We start from the raw sequence: 18,028 nt of genomic DNA on the forward strand, positions 1-18,028 counted from the left end.
GTATGGTTGAGATTTCCTAGATTGATTTTGGTTTCTACAGAATTAGAAACTCTTTTCAATTGCTTAGGACTCTGTTATGAATGTTTTATCTACTGCTTTGATGTATCATTTTATGATGAAAGTGTGGTATGTGTTCAGCTCAATGTTTTTCCTGAAGTCCAAGAATCTTTGATTGTTTACCCCTCCAAAAAAATTTTGTTGAAATGTTCACGCACTAGTCCTTTTTCGATGTTTACCATGTAGTATGAATTACTAGTGGATTGGTCCTAAATTGCTGCCTCCCGTATTTTTACTAATCACGACCCGGTCATATTATCAGATTAGCTCATTTATGAATTACCAATAACATTGTTGGATGCTTAATATTTTTCAATTTTGCGACTAAATTAATTGCGCTAGAAAGGCCCTTAATTATTTTGTAGAGAGGATATATGCGCTATCATAATATACAATCTAAAAGATTTAGCTTGCATGGTAATATATAATTCTCTGGGATACGAAAAACGGCTTGTACAACGCATCGGGAGACGAGCCCTCTCTCTATGTTTATTAAACAGAGAGATCCATGGGTACATACGTGAATGCGGAGCGCAGTGCCATTGCTATTGGTTTGACTGCGGAATCAGGGTGCTGCTAGACGAGTGAAATAGTCTTGTAATGGTAAGCTGATACGCTGGTCTTTTTCGCTCACTATTTATCGACTTTAGTGATAACGGTAACTTAGTGGGAATATAATTTTATGTCTTCCCTTGCAGCTACCGCTTTTCAATAATTAGGAGCCTTACCACTGTTTTGAAAGTTGTTAGTGTTTGGCGCTATCAACTAGTTTTCCACAACGTGGGATTATATTTGAATAAGTGAAGTGGAGCCAACAATGGGAGCCTCCCCACTAATACGATAATCCTTTTTCGACCAGGTAAAAACTTTTTCTGATTAATAGGATTGTTAATATTTTGCCCAAAAACCCATATTGTATAGAGTCTGAAGTATATACTGAAAGCTATCATTTAATTATAGGTACCATCTATGTACTACTTCGGATATTAATCACCAGTGAGAATTGTATCAGCTGGTATTTGGCATTAACTCCAGTTTCTATTTGGCACCCCTCAATCAGTAGGGTAAGAGAAATGACTTTATTTCTTACATGAAGATAGAAATAATTCAATTTTAGTCTGAAGGACACACTGTTGTTATCTCTCAACCATAGGTATCATCTATGTGATATTTTGCTATCAATCACCAGTGAGGATTGTATTAGCCATACGTTTTGGAATTGACACCAGCACCTATCCGTACCTCCCAACCAGTAGGGTAAGAGTAATGACTTTACCGCTATGTGGAGTTAGATAGGTTTTTAATTTTTAATTCTTAGGACCACGGTTAGTAATTTTCTTAATTACATTTTTTCAGAGTTATCATTATCCCTTGGTTGCCCTTGTATCTCTTCGTCCTGATGAAGACTCGCACTCCCCAGGTTCAAATCACCGTATGGGCATAAGACGAGTCGAAACGTCGACGCCATTTGCATTTAACCTTGGACCAATTGATATTGTATATAGTGCTAAATAATCCTAGGACTTATATGCCTAGATGTAATAACATTGTTTTTGATCTTATTCTTTGGCCAGGTTTCTAACATTACAATATATATGTTGGATATTGTTTGCTGAATATTATTATTACTTTTTGAGCACTACTATGATTTCGCCTTTCGGATTATTCACTTTACACTCTTGAGCACGTTTCTTCTTGCACTCCTTCCTCTTTCTCTGGGCTACCACTTTGTTTCACTGATTTAATAATGATGTTGTATATAAAAATGCTTTCTGTAGAAAATGAAAAACAAAATTAAATATGTTTTTTCCTAACCGTGGTTTTATGTTAATCTTGTGGTACTAAGTTTTCAGTACAATCAGAGCAGACTGTTTGTAGGTGCTCCTAAGAAGTAAATGAGCAAAGTTATTGAAATATATAAGGTTTATAATTTATAGGTTTAGGACCATTGTTTGTGCAACTGGTCCAGCACAGTCACCCAGGCACTCTCTTTTACTTGTTAAACAACCTGCCCCATAGGCCAATGTACAACATTTAATTTGCTCTTTTATATATTTATCTTCAAGGAGTCATCCAGTAAATGCTATCAGAATGCATCGCAAACCCAGATGACATCGTCAAACAAACCTACATTCTAGAATGCCTTTTGTTAGTTGTTTCTCTCTACTGTGGTTCCTTTAAATTTCATGGACAGCATAGCAGATTCCGAACGAGGAGAACAAAACCAAAGATGAGGTAGTAATGGACAGCACTTAATGTAATGTAATATAATGTAAAAGTGTTTTTATATAGCGCAGCTATCACTCCAGAGAGCATCTTGGCGCTGGGAGAAAAAATACCAGATTGACGAAAGAACTGGTCAACTGCTCTTATCAGTGGGGCCAGACATTCAAATTAAGGCTTTAAACCGTGTGTCAGGAAGGCTATAAATCCAGGTCTTAAGTAATTTCCTAAAGACTGATTCAGAGGCGGTTTGGCGGAGATGGAGGGTAAGTTGATTCCAAGCCTTAGATCCTAAAACTGCCAAGGATTTCCCTCCCTTTGAGATCAATCTAAAGGTGGGAATGGTCAGCAAGTTTGCATTGCAGGATCTTAGGTGACGGGATGGAAGGTAACAGATGAAGCTCTGTTGAAGATATTTGGGCCCTCGTGAGTGAAAGGCCCTAAAAGTAATGACTAGGACCTTATACAACATACGCTTGTGAATTGGTAGCCAGTGGAGGGCGTCCAATGCAGCTGAGGCAGAAGATTTCCTGGAGCACCTCAGCACCAGTCAGGCAGCTGCATGCTGGACCATCTGCAGCTTATGCATGACTGCTTTGTTTGTTCCTGCATACAAGCTGTTGCAGTAGTCCAGCCGAGATGTTATAAGGGCAACCGCCACCATTTGTCTGGCTGAGAGTGGTAATAGGTCAAATATTTTCCTCAGACCTTTAATGATGTTAAAGCAAGTGCCTGCCATGTCCAAGGCCTGTTGTTTGAATGACAGAGTAGCATCAAACTTGATTCCTAAATTCCTAGCTGCATTAATTGTGTTAGGGGGCGCCATGGCATCTTCAGGCCACCACCGCTCCGGAATGAAGTGATTTTGTTTTTCCCGAGTTGCACCTCAGGTGGTTGTTGCTCATCCATTCGAAGGTGGCTGAGAGGCAGTTTTTAAGATTTTCTTCTGCATCCGTCATGTCATTGTCCAGGACCAGGATAAGCTGCGTATCGTCCGCATAAGAGATAGTGTTGATCTTAAAGGACGATATTAGATTAATCAGGGGGGCCACATATACATTAGAAAGCGTCGGGTTCAGGCTGGATCCCTGAGGGACTCCTGACGTAAGCGCTTTTTCTTCTGTGCTGAACTGCCCTAGCGTGATCACTTGGCACCTGTTCTTCAGAAAGTTCTTAATCCATTCCAATACGTTTCCTGCTATGCCAGATGTATCTAGACGGTCTATAATGATGGCATGTGAGACCGTATCAAAGGCCGCGGACAGGTCTAATAGTACCAGAACAGCCTTCTTGCCCTGATCCATAGCAGAACGTAGGGTTTCCGCGGTGAAAAGGAGGGCTGACTCTGTAGAGTGTTGGGCTCTAAAACCCGATTGATTGGGGTGCCAAACGTTGGTGTCCTCCAGGAAGGTCGTGAGATGCCTATTCACAAATATTTTAATTAGCTTACACAGGACGGGTAGAAGCGAAATAGGCCGTAGGTTTGAAAGGGTTGTGGGATCTGCCAGTTGCTTCTTCTGGAGAGGCTTTACCGCTTCAAGTTTCCATTCTGTAGGAATCATTGCCAAACAAACTTAAGTATCCAAGTAGCTTTTATTTAGTCTTCCCTACTACTTCCGTTATTTGTTAGCCTATTTTTCTGTAAAAACACACAATTGAGCTGGATTGGACTCTTTCACAGTTGAGGGTGCCCCAACACTACCTATGTCCCATAAGTAAGGGACAGTAACCTCTAAACACCAATCCACCTTTGACAAAATCATGTTATTTAAACTATGCTGGGTGCGACTCTGACAGTGGTGGCTGGTGACATTTTAAAGTGGTGAGGCATAAAAGTACAGGTGAGTGTTACGTCACGAGGGAAGCGAGTGAGTCCAACGGACAAAATGGAGAACTTGGGGCGGTCTCCCCGAGAACATTTGGATAAGAGAAGCAAATACCAGCTGTCGTTTGGCGCATATTTGCAAGCTTGAAGAAGCGAGGGGCCTACTTGTCAGGGTCTGACTGATTCTGCATGTGCAGCAATGCCATTGCACCATACTAGAATGGACAAACAAGAGAAGAGCATCGTGAGTTGTAGTGGGATCCACCGGCAGCGCGTAGATGTGATACCAACATCTGATCAACACGGCACCCAGCCCCTACTCAGCAATCAGGAGCAAACCAGGTGGATGGAAGCACGGCCTGCAGTAAAGGCTTAGAATCTTAACAACAATCAAGACTGACAACAATTCCACTCTACTCATCTTTCTCTCTTTCTTTTTCTTCTTCTTTTCTTTTCCTCTTTCTCTGCTATCCTTTTCTTCAATCTTTCTCCCCTCGTTTCTTCTTCTAAACAATTCACTAATATATTATACTTTCTCCCAATTTCTACCAGAACACAGCATTTTAATATAACGTTCAGTTTTATAATTGTTATGACTTCTATTTGAATAGTTTAGGAGTTTTATTACAATATTTGAAACCTTTTGTATTCATATATGTCTCTTATTTTTCATACACTTTACTATTATACGGTATTGTTTATGTTTTCTCCTCTGAGAGTGATAATTTATTTTGTAATTCTGTGTTCTTTCTCTTAAATAAAAATCATTTAACAAAAAAAAAGACTGACAACAATTAGATTAATTAGCATGGTTATTATTTATGCATGCTGAGTCAAACAAGAAACCTCTACACAGATTTTGTTGCGACTGTGTCCTTTTCTATTCACCCCCTCAGCAAGAATTTGCTGGTTTTATTTAATTTGTATTAGGCACAGCAAGAGGAAAACCAAGAATTGGGAAATGTAGGATGGATAAGGAAATACAATGGTCTTTCACTTGAACCATAACCACTGGATTTGGTTAATTTATTCTGCACCATTACTTGAGAGGCGAAACACTATAGAATGTAGCCTGGATTAGAAAAAAAGTTTTTCAGTTTTACCATAGCCACTGAGAAGAATAGGATATGATAACGCACCCTCACAACGCACGCACGTCTGGACCCATATCTGCATCAACCGTTGGCCATGCTCAGAAAGCCTGGGCGATATCTGCACTGGGACTCACTGACCGTGCATGAATGGTGAATTTTGTGCACGGCTGGACGGTGTGCTGTGGAGTGTTACCATCCAACTCACCACAATGTAGTCAGGCCCATGTGGGCCGCGTTAGTTGGTTTTCGGAATCTGCGCGGTTCGCTCATATTAATACGATTGAAATTGCCACATGTGTAGTGTCCTGCTGGACACGTTCTAGTGTTCCACCTCAGTTTGCATCCCACACTGCACACCCACCCATCACAGGCGTCACCGGTAAGGTGACCCTGCTAATAAAAGGGGCCAGGCTCACGTGCCTAGTGCCAGTTACAGTGCCCTACTACAGTGTCAGTGTGGTCATTCCGTCCGTCATGTGGGCCGAGTGCCCAAGTCACCACAACGTGTACTATTATTTGATGCCTGAGGCTAAACTTTAATTTCAGCAAAGTATTTTTGTTTTCCAGCTAACACAGCATTCTCTCCATTTAGTATCATTCATACATACCAGCGTCTTGAGCTGTGTGTGGTCTGATGATGGACATCTGCGCTTGGAAGGAGAGAGTAATGCTCAGTTTTGTGCAGAATGTGCCGTGCTTGAATAGGGAACAGTACAGACTACAGCAAGGAACACAAAATGGTCAGTCACTGCATGGCTTCAAATAAAGCCGTGCAGTGTTTGGCCATGTGCTGTGAACCTAATGACCCCCCTCCCACCCACCCAAGACTTCTAGACTAGGCCTACTTGCGCCTCTTCAGCCAATGAAGACGCTGCTCCCTTGCTGTCTATGTTAACAAACAGCATGAGAGCAGCACCAAGATTGGCTGAAGCAGGCCCAACCAGAACTCCTTAGAAGACCGAGGAGGCTGTGACTGTAATCCCTGGCTCTCAAAGTTGCACAGGTAGGAGATGCCTCCAGTGCGCTTGTCGGGTTGGTCACAGAAATACCCAACCTGACATGCGCACTTTACTTAAGAGCAGAGTAGACCAAGCCAGCTGGCTCTGCTGTCAAAAATTAAGCCCCACCCCCTCCAGCACACTAATAATTCAGTATCTGCAGCCCACCTGCAGTGTGCACCCTGATCACCCAGCCGGCTTGTGGCTGAAATGAAACAAGCATTAGCATAGACAATAGATCTCACCTCTGGGACCTGGGGAACAGTAAGGATAGCCCTGTGAATGTCCGTGTATTTTCTCTCATGCACTGGAAACGGGTGGCTTATGATCCATTTGTGGTTAAAATGGATGGGTCTTGTCCACCCCATGAGATGGACGATTGGTAGAACCCTCCAGTGAACTGAATGAAGAGGTTGGTTCTATTCAGGGGTGATACCTCATGTGGTGAAAAGAAGTGTGCTTGCTGCCCAATGAAAAGTAAAGCGGATAGATTTGAACGTCTTGTGAGGTGAATGTCTCAATATAATCCCACTGTGTTTACAAAATATGAGTATTTCCTGACTTGTGATACTCCCCCCTTCAACATCAGACACTCCCCCTCTCTGAACATCTTCAAGAAGACCCTCAAGACCTGGCTCTTCGACTGAATGGAGCTGCTTACCCCAGCCCCCTCACTCCCCCCAGTGCTTTGAGACCCTCACGGGTGAGTAGCGTGCTTTACAATCTGCTGATTGATTGATTGTTGTTCTTGTATGCGTGCTTCTTATTTGATAGCTTGTCTTTCTCTTTTTGCGTTTTCCCCTCTCTTGTAGCGTAACCTTTTACCATTCTTACTTGACTAACATATTCTTCCACTACTCACATTTTGGGAACTACTTTTTATTTCTTGAGTTATGCTGATTTTTTTAGCACATTATCACCCAGGAGGAATCCTAGCCCTTGGCAGTGTGAGTCTAGTCAAACTTAGGGCTTAGTGGTACTACGTAAAAAAACAGCTCTTCAGCATCGAGCAGATTTTAAGAAGTGAGAAGGAGGATCTTTTGTGTATCGGCAGGTTGTTCCATTTTGGAATGATGTAGGAGAAGGCTCGTCCACTGGATCTGGTTTTCCGTATGCGTGGGTTATAAGTAGGAGTTTAGACGAGTGAAGGTATCTGGCAGGTTTGTGAATGCTGTAACAGTTTTCCAGTGCTGATTGAAAGCCATTCGAAAATCTTACTCAGCATCTTCAGGGTATGGAAGCATGAAGCTACAACACCGGTGACTTGGGTGGTCATGTCGAGTTTGCTATCGAAGATCCAGAGGCTCTTGAAATGGGTGGTGGGGGGTGATGCCGGTCCTAGCTCTGTTGCCCACCTGATGTAGCCCAACAGTGAAGTGCTCTTTCCAAAGACTATGTTTTCGGTCTTGTTGGTGTTCAGCTTCAGACCGTTGGTCTTCATCCAGTGGGCAATTTCAGCCGGGTATAAGGCATCTTGTCTATGAGGGACATAATAAGTTGCATGTTGTTTTGCATAGGAGAGGATGTTGATGTTGTGACTAGATGTGACTAGAGGGCTCATGTATGCAATGAAGAAGGTCTGGTTCAGAGAGCATCCTTGCAGTACTCCACAGATGTCCGATGGCCAGGTTGACTGACTGGGTCCTTCCAGTCAGGAAGTACCAAGCCCATCAGAGTGCGCGTTCTTGGATTCCGATGGCATGGAGACTTACGATAAGGATTGGGTGTCAAACTGTGTCAAACACTGCTGAGATGTCGAGGAGAATGGAGGGCTGCAATGTCTCCTGTGTCCAGAAAATCCTAAAATCTGGCACAGATCTGGATCTCCTTGAACTACACTGGACAATTCTGTCTATAGATCTTATAGCACTGTGAGTCAGAGTACCCTCCTTCAGAGACTGTTCAAAGGTAGAGTGAGTCTTAGTGTCAATTTAGAATCCGCTGCAAATTATGTGAGCTACTTGTTATATTTATGCCCCTTCCCCATTCTATCTGCTGCGGCCGACTCCAATTCAATTTCAGCTTCATTTACAATTCCAATATCGCCACATTTACTGGTCTAATATGGCCCTATTTAGTGCCCCAATATTATTTAGTACTTCAACAATAGCAGTTAACCTACTTATAGGCTTTCTGCTGTTCTTTGTCAGCATCTTTGTTGCTGTACTAAGGTCCCTTAGGGTTTTATTTGTTTAACCATTATAGATAGCACAGATTTGACCCAATGGTAACGTAGCACTTCACATGAACACCAGTTACATTACACAAGGTCATATTAATTTTTTTAGGCAAAGGGAGATTACGTGATTTGACCAGAATCACAGGATGTTCAGTGGACACTGCGACTCGAACCTAGTTTCCACAGTTCCAAAGTCGGAAGCTCTGGCCTTAATGCCACGTCCTCTTCCAGTACAGTAAGCCATGGGATGGGACATGCCAGGAACCTTAGAAATCTAATCCTAGGTGGACACAAAGATCTCCATCCATCACTGAGAGGACGATCCTATCAACATCTGGCCCCCATCATCCAGAGGAACGTCCTAGCTACTTTTGGCAGCCCCAAACCGAGAGGACCAGTCAAAAGCAATCAGGTAAATCGTCTCCTAGAGCACTATCCATTCACCATTTGGACATCACACCAGAGAAACATCCTAGCACCACCTGGCCATTCAACACCCAGGTGAACATCCTAGCACCACCTGGCCATTCAACACCCAGAGGACCATTCTAGCACCATCTGGTGGTCCCTCACCCAGAGGACCACCCTGGCTTCATCTGGTACCTCCCTCAAACAGAGGACCCTTCTAGCACCATCTGGCCATCCACCACAGAGAGGAACATCCTAGCACTATCTGGCCATCCAACACCCAAAGGATCATCCGAGCAGCTTCTGGCCGTCGTCTGCTCAGAGGAATATCCTAAAGAAATTAAGTGATGGGGAGCACTCCTCTTTGTATGTTTAGCTCTATTTTAAATCTAGAAATACTGGTTCTGTGACTGTAAAGGGATGTCACCCCTAGGTGATAGAAACTAATGTGCATAACAAGCCATGATGCCTGTCACAGTCACGCACTGTTCACTTGGTGTTACTACACACCTAAACCAACTCTTCAAACTTTAACTCATTTATTTGTTTGAAATCTGATACTTGACAAACATCAATTTTGAATCAAAACATATTTGCTTCATGTGCAATTATTTCTCTTATACATTATTTACAAATCCATTTAAATGAAAAATCATAACATGACATATATGACAACATAAATGTGTGGTAAACAATAAACAAAAATTCAGATCAGTTGCATTTTAAGAACATGCCCAATGCATTTCGGAACCATTTGGGTTCCTTCCTCAGGGGCCAATCTGAAAAATTAAATGAATAATGTAATGTGTTAGTACCCATGGTTGTTCTACTCCGTAAATCAATGTGTATGTTAGAATTATGTCTTATATGTGAGTAAGTGTTCCATACCTTCATTAGCTGTGGTATCGATCAGCGATCTATAATAATCAAAAAGCATCTCGGTAATAACCATTGAATTGCCTCTAAACACAAGATCTATCTAATAATCCTGTCTGTATTATGGAATTGTGCTTATCGGAAGTATCACGGTTTTGAATAATGGACAACTGCCAGAAAGGTTAGAGACATATCTGTATTAGAACATCAGTTCAACAATGCCTCAAAAAATATCTCAGACAATGATAGCGATGGGAAATAGCTTCCTACCTGATCAATGAATGCGATGTGGCTTTATCTGTGAAAGATACAAAGGATGTCTGCTGATAGTTAACGTTCGACTGTCCAACATTTTGCATCAGGTGCTCAAAAAAAGAAACGGGGTCAACATACCTTATCTGTTCTTTGAGAATCACGTTACTAGGGGGAAACCGAAAGATAATACTGTAATGAATATCTCTGCTCTATTTATGGGTTGCCACAGATTGATGAATGCAATGTGATCACCGCTTAGTCAAAAAAATGCTCTTACCGCTATTAAATGTCACGACACCTTGTACTCAAATTCACTACTGCAAACAAACTTCATGAAACGCGCTGGGAATGCGTGTCACTTTCAAAACGTTCTAGACCATCGGTATGAACGAAGGACTATGCGAGAAAATACTCGCGTACATCCTGACAATGCGGCGGCCATCTTATCCTTCTAAATACCACTCACAGGTATTGTGGAGGAGCTCGGATCCTGTAATGCCGACTCCCTTGTTCTACTGGCTGGGGACTTTAACTGTTCCTTTGAACCACTTGCCAGTGAGGATATTTTAGATATCTGGGAAGAAGATGCTAGGAGAGGTATTCCAGCGCTCTCTCTCCCACCCATCAAAAAATGGACTCAGAGCGCTATAGATCTTAATGCCCTATGTTTGGAATTTGGCCTTAGGGCAACTAACGGTAGATCCAAGTCTGACTCCCAAGGGGCACATGCATACAACAGGGTGGGCCATACCTCACGGATCGACTATATATTGTTGAACCATAGCCTTTGGGCACATTTCCAAGATTTGGAGGTCCTGCCAACTACTGATAGCGACCACAACCCATTAGCCCTGATCCTGACCCCCCCCTGGAAGGGTAGGATCCCAATTCCACTATCACATACATGGAAATCAACGCATGAAGTACGCCCCTCGAACTGTGGTAGGCGGCTAAAATGGAAAAAAGTTGCTGCGGATGAGGGAAGGATGACACTAGCTAAATCCATAATGTCTACTGTGAAGCTGCGGTTGGACTCCCCGGGTCTCAGTAGTTCTGATGCCCCGAAACTTTTTATAGAAACAACCAAAGCACTAGGTGAACTGTTCACTATCCATCCAGTAGGTGCAAGGGATAAGAAAAGAGGCGCACCTAAGAGCGGCGCGAGCTGGTTTTCCCCTGCCTGTCGCTCTGCAAAACGTGAACTCATCAGAGCAGTGAAATCCAAAGTTGTTGGACACATCAGCCTTGCTAGGAAAGGCTACAAAAAGGCACTAGTCACGGCTAGGGTCGACCACGAAACTAAATTCTGGAATGATCTAATGGCGGCCAGCTCCAAGACAGACTCGAAGGGCTTCTGGGAATTGATGAGAGTAAGGGATAAACCCGCAGACTCCCTATTGACATGCAATATAACTGAGGAGGCGTGGTTCACCCATTTTTCCCAGCTTTACTCCTTATCTGGGGGTCCTCCAGTCAGTTTGTTGGATCTGCCGCACATTGAATGCCCTGATCATCAAAATGAGGATAATTTCTTTTTCGCCAAGGAAGTAGAGGGGGCGATCAGGTGCCTGGTCCCGAATAAGGCTGCGGGACCCGACGGTATTCCAGGTGACCTACTTCGGGCTAATCCAGAAGAGTGGAGCAGACTCATTGTCTTACTTCTGAATGCTGCCTTGTTGGGTGGGCGCTTGCCCGACTCATGGAGGGGCGCGGAGGTCGTCCCAATTTTTAAAAAAGGGAGCCGGGACGACCCCGCAAACTACCGCCCAATCAGCTTGCTGTACTCCAAGCAGAAGGTAGCTGGCAAGGTAGTCCTAGGAAGGGTTTTGCTGTGGGTCGAGGAAAAACAAATACTCTCGGACTACCAGGCTGGTTTCAGATCCGGAACGGGGACCATTGAACAGACATTCCGGCTATCAATGATCTACTGGAAAGTGGTTGTACTGGGCAAGGGCAGTCTGTATCTTGCATTCATAGATTTACGGACTGCCTTTGACCTGGTCCCGCATGTCTAATTGTGGAGTGTCCTCGATGCACTGGGAATTCCCCCATACCTACTAAACTTGCTCCTAAAGCTACACGAGAGCAACTTTGCACAGATCAGGTGGGGTGACCAGGGTCAAAAAACATCACGTATCCCTGTAAATAGGGGTGTCCGCCGGGGTTGTGTGCTAGCCCCCACTCTGTTTTCATTATATGTTAACGGAGTGGTGGAGCATCTTCTCAAACAATCAGCAGATGCACCTTCCCTGGCCGGTAGGAAAATCCCCACCCTCCTATTTGCTGATGACACCCTCCTGATCTCAAAAACCCCAGTAGGCTTGCAATGCCTACTCACCAGCTTCAAGAACTTTTGTGATTCTAGGGGTCTTGCTATTAATGTAGGTAAAACTAAGTTCCTGGTCTTAAACCCTCCAAGGAAAACTGTTATCCCGCCTTCCTTGGACTCTGTCCCACTCGAGAGGGTAAAAGAGTTCGATTACTTAGGTATTTGCCTATGCGATTCCATGAGTTGGAAACCTCACCATCAAAAGATATTGTTGACTCACAAGAGGGTGGTAGGGGCACTTTTGAAGGAACAACGTACTTCTTCACTTAAACCCATTGGTCCTGTATTGGACATCTACAGGGCAAGGGGGGTGAGTGCAGCTTTGTATGGGTCTGAATTGTGGGGTGTCCAGAAAGTAGACTTTCTGACCCGTTCGGAAAATAAATTCCACAAAGACCTTATGGGCTTACTGCATAGTACACCATCTCTTCCACTCCTCTTAGATGCGGGTACCCGCCCAATAAGTGATCAGGCGAGGTTGCGCCCCCTCCTCCTATGGGCACGAATTTGGAGGGTACCAGAACTGTCTAGTTATGCCGAAGGCCTAAGGGAACTACTCTCAACATCTGGCTGGCATAAGGTCTGTTGGGTAAAAGAAGTTAAGTGCCTTCTTTATGACCTGGGCCTTGAGGATGCCTGGGCTAATAGAACTGCCCCGCCTAAACTGATCCTAAAGAAGCTATACTGGTCATGGGTGACGGATGGCAGAAACTGCAACTCTAAACTGTGCAGAACCACTGTAGAATTTCTGATGGTCAAGGAGGTCCCCTTTCGTGAACCATATTTAGATATGATTTCCAAATCTCGGGATAGGGCACTATATTTTAAGTTCAGGGTGGGCTCACTGCCAGTGGGGAAATTGACTGCTAGCTGGAAAATACCGGCGCAAACAACATTGTATTGCCCTTTCTGTGTAAATAGGCCCGAGTCAGTCTCTCATTTACTGTTTGAATGCCCAGTCTATGCAGTCCCTCGCTGCGTTTGGCTGAAGCCACTCTGCAGGACCCTCGGCACTAGATCTCATCTGGAGGCCATACGAATTTTAAGATCAGATCCCCGCCCTCTGTTTGCCTGTTGCCTGGCCAAATTCCTTGGTTGGGCGTGGTGGGTTAGATCTTCCAGGCTACTGAGTCTCCCATAAATACCTACTGTATTTGTGCCAATGTTTCTGTATGGTTTTAATCAATGGCTAATTTGTATGCTTTTAAACAAGGAACAAATGCTTTCTGAACGTAATGAGATTTTATTGTTTTTGTTTTGTTTTGTAATGCTTTTTAATATATGTTTAATATATCGAAATAAAGCTTGTTTCTATTACTAGTATAACGTTCAGTTTTATAATTGTTAGGACTTCTCTATTTGAATAGTTTAGGAGTTTTATTACAATATTTGAAACCTTTTGTATTCATATATGTCTCTTATTTTTCATACACTTTACTATTATACGGTATTGTTTATGTTTTCTCCTCTGAGAGTGATAATTTATTTTGTAATTCTGTGTTCTTTCTCTTAAATAAAAATCATTTAACAAAAAAAAAGACTGACAACAATTAGATTAATTAGCATGGTTATTATTTATGCATGCTGAGTCAAACAAGAAACCTCTACACAGATTTTGTTCCGACTGTGTCCTTTTCTATTCACCCCCTCAGCAAGAATTTGCTGGTTTTATTTAATTTGTATTACTCACAGCAAGAGGAAAACCAAGAATTGGGAAATGTAGGATGGATAAGGAAATAAAATGATCTTTCACTTGAACCATAACCACTGGATTTGGTTAATTTATTCTGCACCATTACTTGAGAGGCGAAACACTATAGAATGTAGCCTGGATTAGAAAAAAAGTTTTTCAGTTTTACCATAGCCACTGAGAAGAATAGGATATGATAACGCACCCTCACAACGCACGCACGTCTGGACCCATATCTGCATCAACCGCGGCCATGCTCAGCAAGCCTGGGCGATATCTGCACTGGGACTCACTGACCGTGCATGAATGGTTAATTTTGTGCACGGCTGGACGGTGTGCTGTGGAGTGTTACCATCCAACTCACCGCAATGTAGTCAGGCCCATGTGGGCCGCGTTAGTTGGTTTTCGGAATCTGCACGGTTCGCTTATATTAATACGATTGAAATTTCCACATGTGTAGTGTCCTGCTGGACACGTTCTAGTGTTCCACCTCAGTTTGCATCCCACACTGCACACCCATCCATCACAGGCGTCACCGGTAAGATGACCCTGCTAATAAAAGGGACCAGGCTCACGTGCGTAGGGCCAGTTACAGTGCCCTACTACAGTGTCAGTGTGGTCATTCCGTCCGTCATGTGGGCCGAGTGCCCAAGTCACCACAACGTGTACTATTATTTGATGCCTGAGGCTAAACTTTAATTTCAGCAAAGTATTTTTGTTTTCCAGCTAAAACAGCATTCTCTCCATTTAGTATCATTCATACATACCAGCGTCTTGAGCTGTGTGTGGTCTGATGATGGACATCTGCGCTTGGAAGGAGAGAGTAATGCTCAGTTTTGTGCAGAATGTGCCGTGCATAAATAGGGAACAGTACAGACTACAGCAAGGAACACAAAATGGTCAGTCACTGCATGGCTTCAAATAAAGCCGTGCAGTGTTTGGCCATGTGCTGTGAACTCAATGACCCCCCTCCCACCCAACCAAGACTTCTAGACTAGGCCTACTTGCGCCTCTTCAGCCAATGAAGACGCTGCTCCCTTGCTGTTTATGTTAACAAACAGCATGAGAGCAGCACCAAGATTGGCTGAAGCAGGCCCAACCAGAACTCCTTAGAAGACCGAGGAGGCTGTGACTGTAATCCCTGGCTCTCAAAGTTGCACAGGTAGGAGATGCCTCCAGTGCGCATGCGGGGTTGGTCACAGAAATACCAAACCTGACATGCGCACTTTACTTAAGAGCAGAGTAGACCAAGCCAGCTGGCTCTGCTGTCAACAATTAAGTCCCACCCCCTCCAGCACACTAATAATTCAGTATCTGCAGCCCACCTGCAGTGTGCACCCTGATCACCCAGCCGGCTTGTGGCTGAAATGAAACAAGCATTAGCATAGACAATAGATCTCACCTCTGGGACCTGGGGAACAGTAAGGATAGCCCTGTGAATGTCCGTGTATTTTCTCTCATGCACTGGAAACGGGTGGCTTATGATCCATTTGTGGTTAAAATGGATGGGTCTTGTCCACCCCATGAGATGGACGATTGGTAGAACCCTCCAGTGAACTGAATGAAGAGGTTGGTTCTATTCAGGGGTGATACCTCATGTGGTGAAAAGAAGTGTGCTTGCTGCCCAATGAAAAGTAAAGCGGATAGATTTGAACGTCTTGTGAGGTGAATGTCTCAATATAAGCCCACTGTGTTTACAAAATATGAGTATTTCCTGACTTGTGATACTCCCCCCTTCAACATCAGACACTCCCCCTCTCTGAACATCTTCAAGAAGACCCTCAAGACCTGGCTCTTCGACTGAATGGAGCTGCTTACCCCCGCCCCCTCACTCCCCCCAGTGCTTTGAGACCCTCACGGGTGAGTAGCGTGCTTTACAATCTGTTGATTGATTGATTGTTGTTCTTGTATGCGTGCTTCTTATTTGATAGCTTGTCTTTCTCTTTTTGTGTTTTCCCCTCTCTTGTAGCGTAACCTTTTACCATTCTTACTTGACTAACATATTCTTCCACTACTCACATTTTGGGAACTACTTTTTATTTCTTGAGTTATGCTGATTTTTTTAGCACATTATCACCCAGGAGAAATCCTAGCCCTTGGCAGTGTGAGTCTAGTCAAACTTAGGGCTTAGTGGTACTACGTAAAAAAACAGCTCTTCAGCATCTAGCAGATTTTAAGAAGTGAGAAGGAGGATCTTTTGTGTATCGGCAGGTTGTTCCATTTTGGAATGATGTAGGAGAAGGCTCGTCCGCTGGATCTGGTTTTCCGTATGCGTGGGTTATAAGTAGGAGTTTAGACGAGTGAAGGTATCTGGCAGGTTTGTGAATGCTGTAACAGTTTTCCAGTGCTGATTGAAAGCCATTCGAAAATCTTACTCAGCATCTTCAGGGTATGGAAGCATGAAGCTGCAACACCGGTGACTTGGGTGGTCATGTCGAGTTTGCTATCGAAGATCCAGAGGCTCTTGAAATGGGTGGTGGGGGGTGATGCCGGTCCTAGCTCTGTTGCCCACCTGATGTAGCCCAACAGTGAAGTGCTCTTTCCAAAGACTATGTTTTCGGTCTTGTTGGTGTTCAGCTTCAGACCGTTGGTCTTCATCCAGTGGGCAATTTCAGCCGGGTATAAGGCATCTTGTCTATGAGGGACATAATAAGTTGCATGTTGTTTTGCATAGGAGAGGATGTTGATGTTGTGACTAGATGTGACTAGAGGGCTCATGTATGCAATGAAGAAGGTCTGGTTCAGAGAGCATCCTTGCAGTACTCCACAGATGTCCGATGGCCAGGCTGACTGACTGGGTCCTTCCAGTCAGGAAGTACCAAGCCCATCAGAGTGCGCGTTCTTGGATTCCGATGGCATGGAGACGTACGATAAGGATTGGGTGTCAAACTGTGTCAAACACTGCTGAGATGTCGAGGAGAATGGAGGGCTGCCATGTCTCCTGTGTCCAGAAAATCCTAAAATCTGGCACAGATCTGGATCTCCTTGAACTACACTGGACAATTCTGTCTATAGATCTTATAGCACTGTGAGTCAGAGTACCCTCCTTCAGAGACTGTTCAAAGGTAGAGTGAGTCTTAGTGTCAATTTAGAATCCGCTGCAAATTATGTGAGCTACTTGTTATATTTATGCCCCTTCCCCATTCTATCTGCTGCGGCCGACTCCAATTCAATTTCAGCTTCATTTACAATTCCAATATCGCCACATTTACTGCTCTAATATGGCCCTATTTAGTGCCCCAATATTATTTAGTACTTCAACAATAGCAGTTAACCTACTTATAGGCTTTCTGCTGTTCTTTGTCAGCATCTTTGTTGCTGTACTAAGGTCCCTTAGGGTTTTATTTGTTTAACCATTATAGATAGCACAGATTTGACCCAATGGTAACGTAGCACTTCACATGAACAGCAGTTACATTACACAAGGTCATATTAATTTTTTTAGGCAAAGGGAGATTACGTGATTTGACCAGAATCACAGGATGTTCAGTGGACACTGCGACTCGAACCTAGTTTCCACAGTTCCAAAGTCGGAAGCTCTGGCCTTAATGCCACGTCCTCTTCCAGTACAGTAAGCCATGGGATGGGACATGCCAGGAACCTTAGAAATCTAATCCTAGGTGGACACAAAGATCTCCATCCATCACTGAGAGGACGATCCTATCAACATCTGGCCCCCATCATCCAGAGGAACGTCCTAGCTTCTTTTGGCAGCCCCAAACCGAGAGGACCAGTCAAAAGCAATCAGGTAAGCCGTCTCCTAGAGCACTATCCATTCACCATTTGGACATCACACCAGAGAAACATCCTAGCACCACCTGGCCATTCAACACCCAGGTGAACATCCTAGCACCACCTGGCCATTCAACACGCAGAGGACCATTCTAGCACCATCTGGTGGTCCCTCACCCTGAGGACCACCCTGGCTTCATCTGGTACCTCCCTCAAACAGAGGACCCTTCTAGCACCATCTGGCCATCCACCACAGAGAGGAACATCCTAGCACTATCTGGCCATCCAACACCCAAAGGATCATCCGAGCAGCTTCTGGCCGTCGTCTGCTCAGAGGAATATCCTAAAGAAATTAAGTGATG

The sequence above is a fragment of the Lissotriton helveticus genome, chromosome 7, assembly GCF_964261635.1.
Source record: "Lissotriton helveticus chromosome 7, aLisHel1.1, whole genome shotgun sequence".
Lineage (NCBI taxonomy): Eukaryota > Metazoa > Chordata > Amphibia > Caudata > Salamandridae > Lissotriton > Lissotriton helveticus.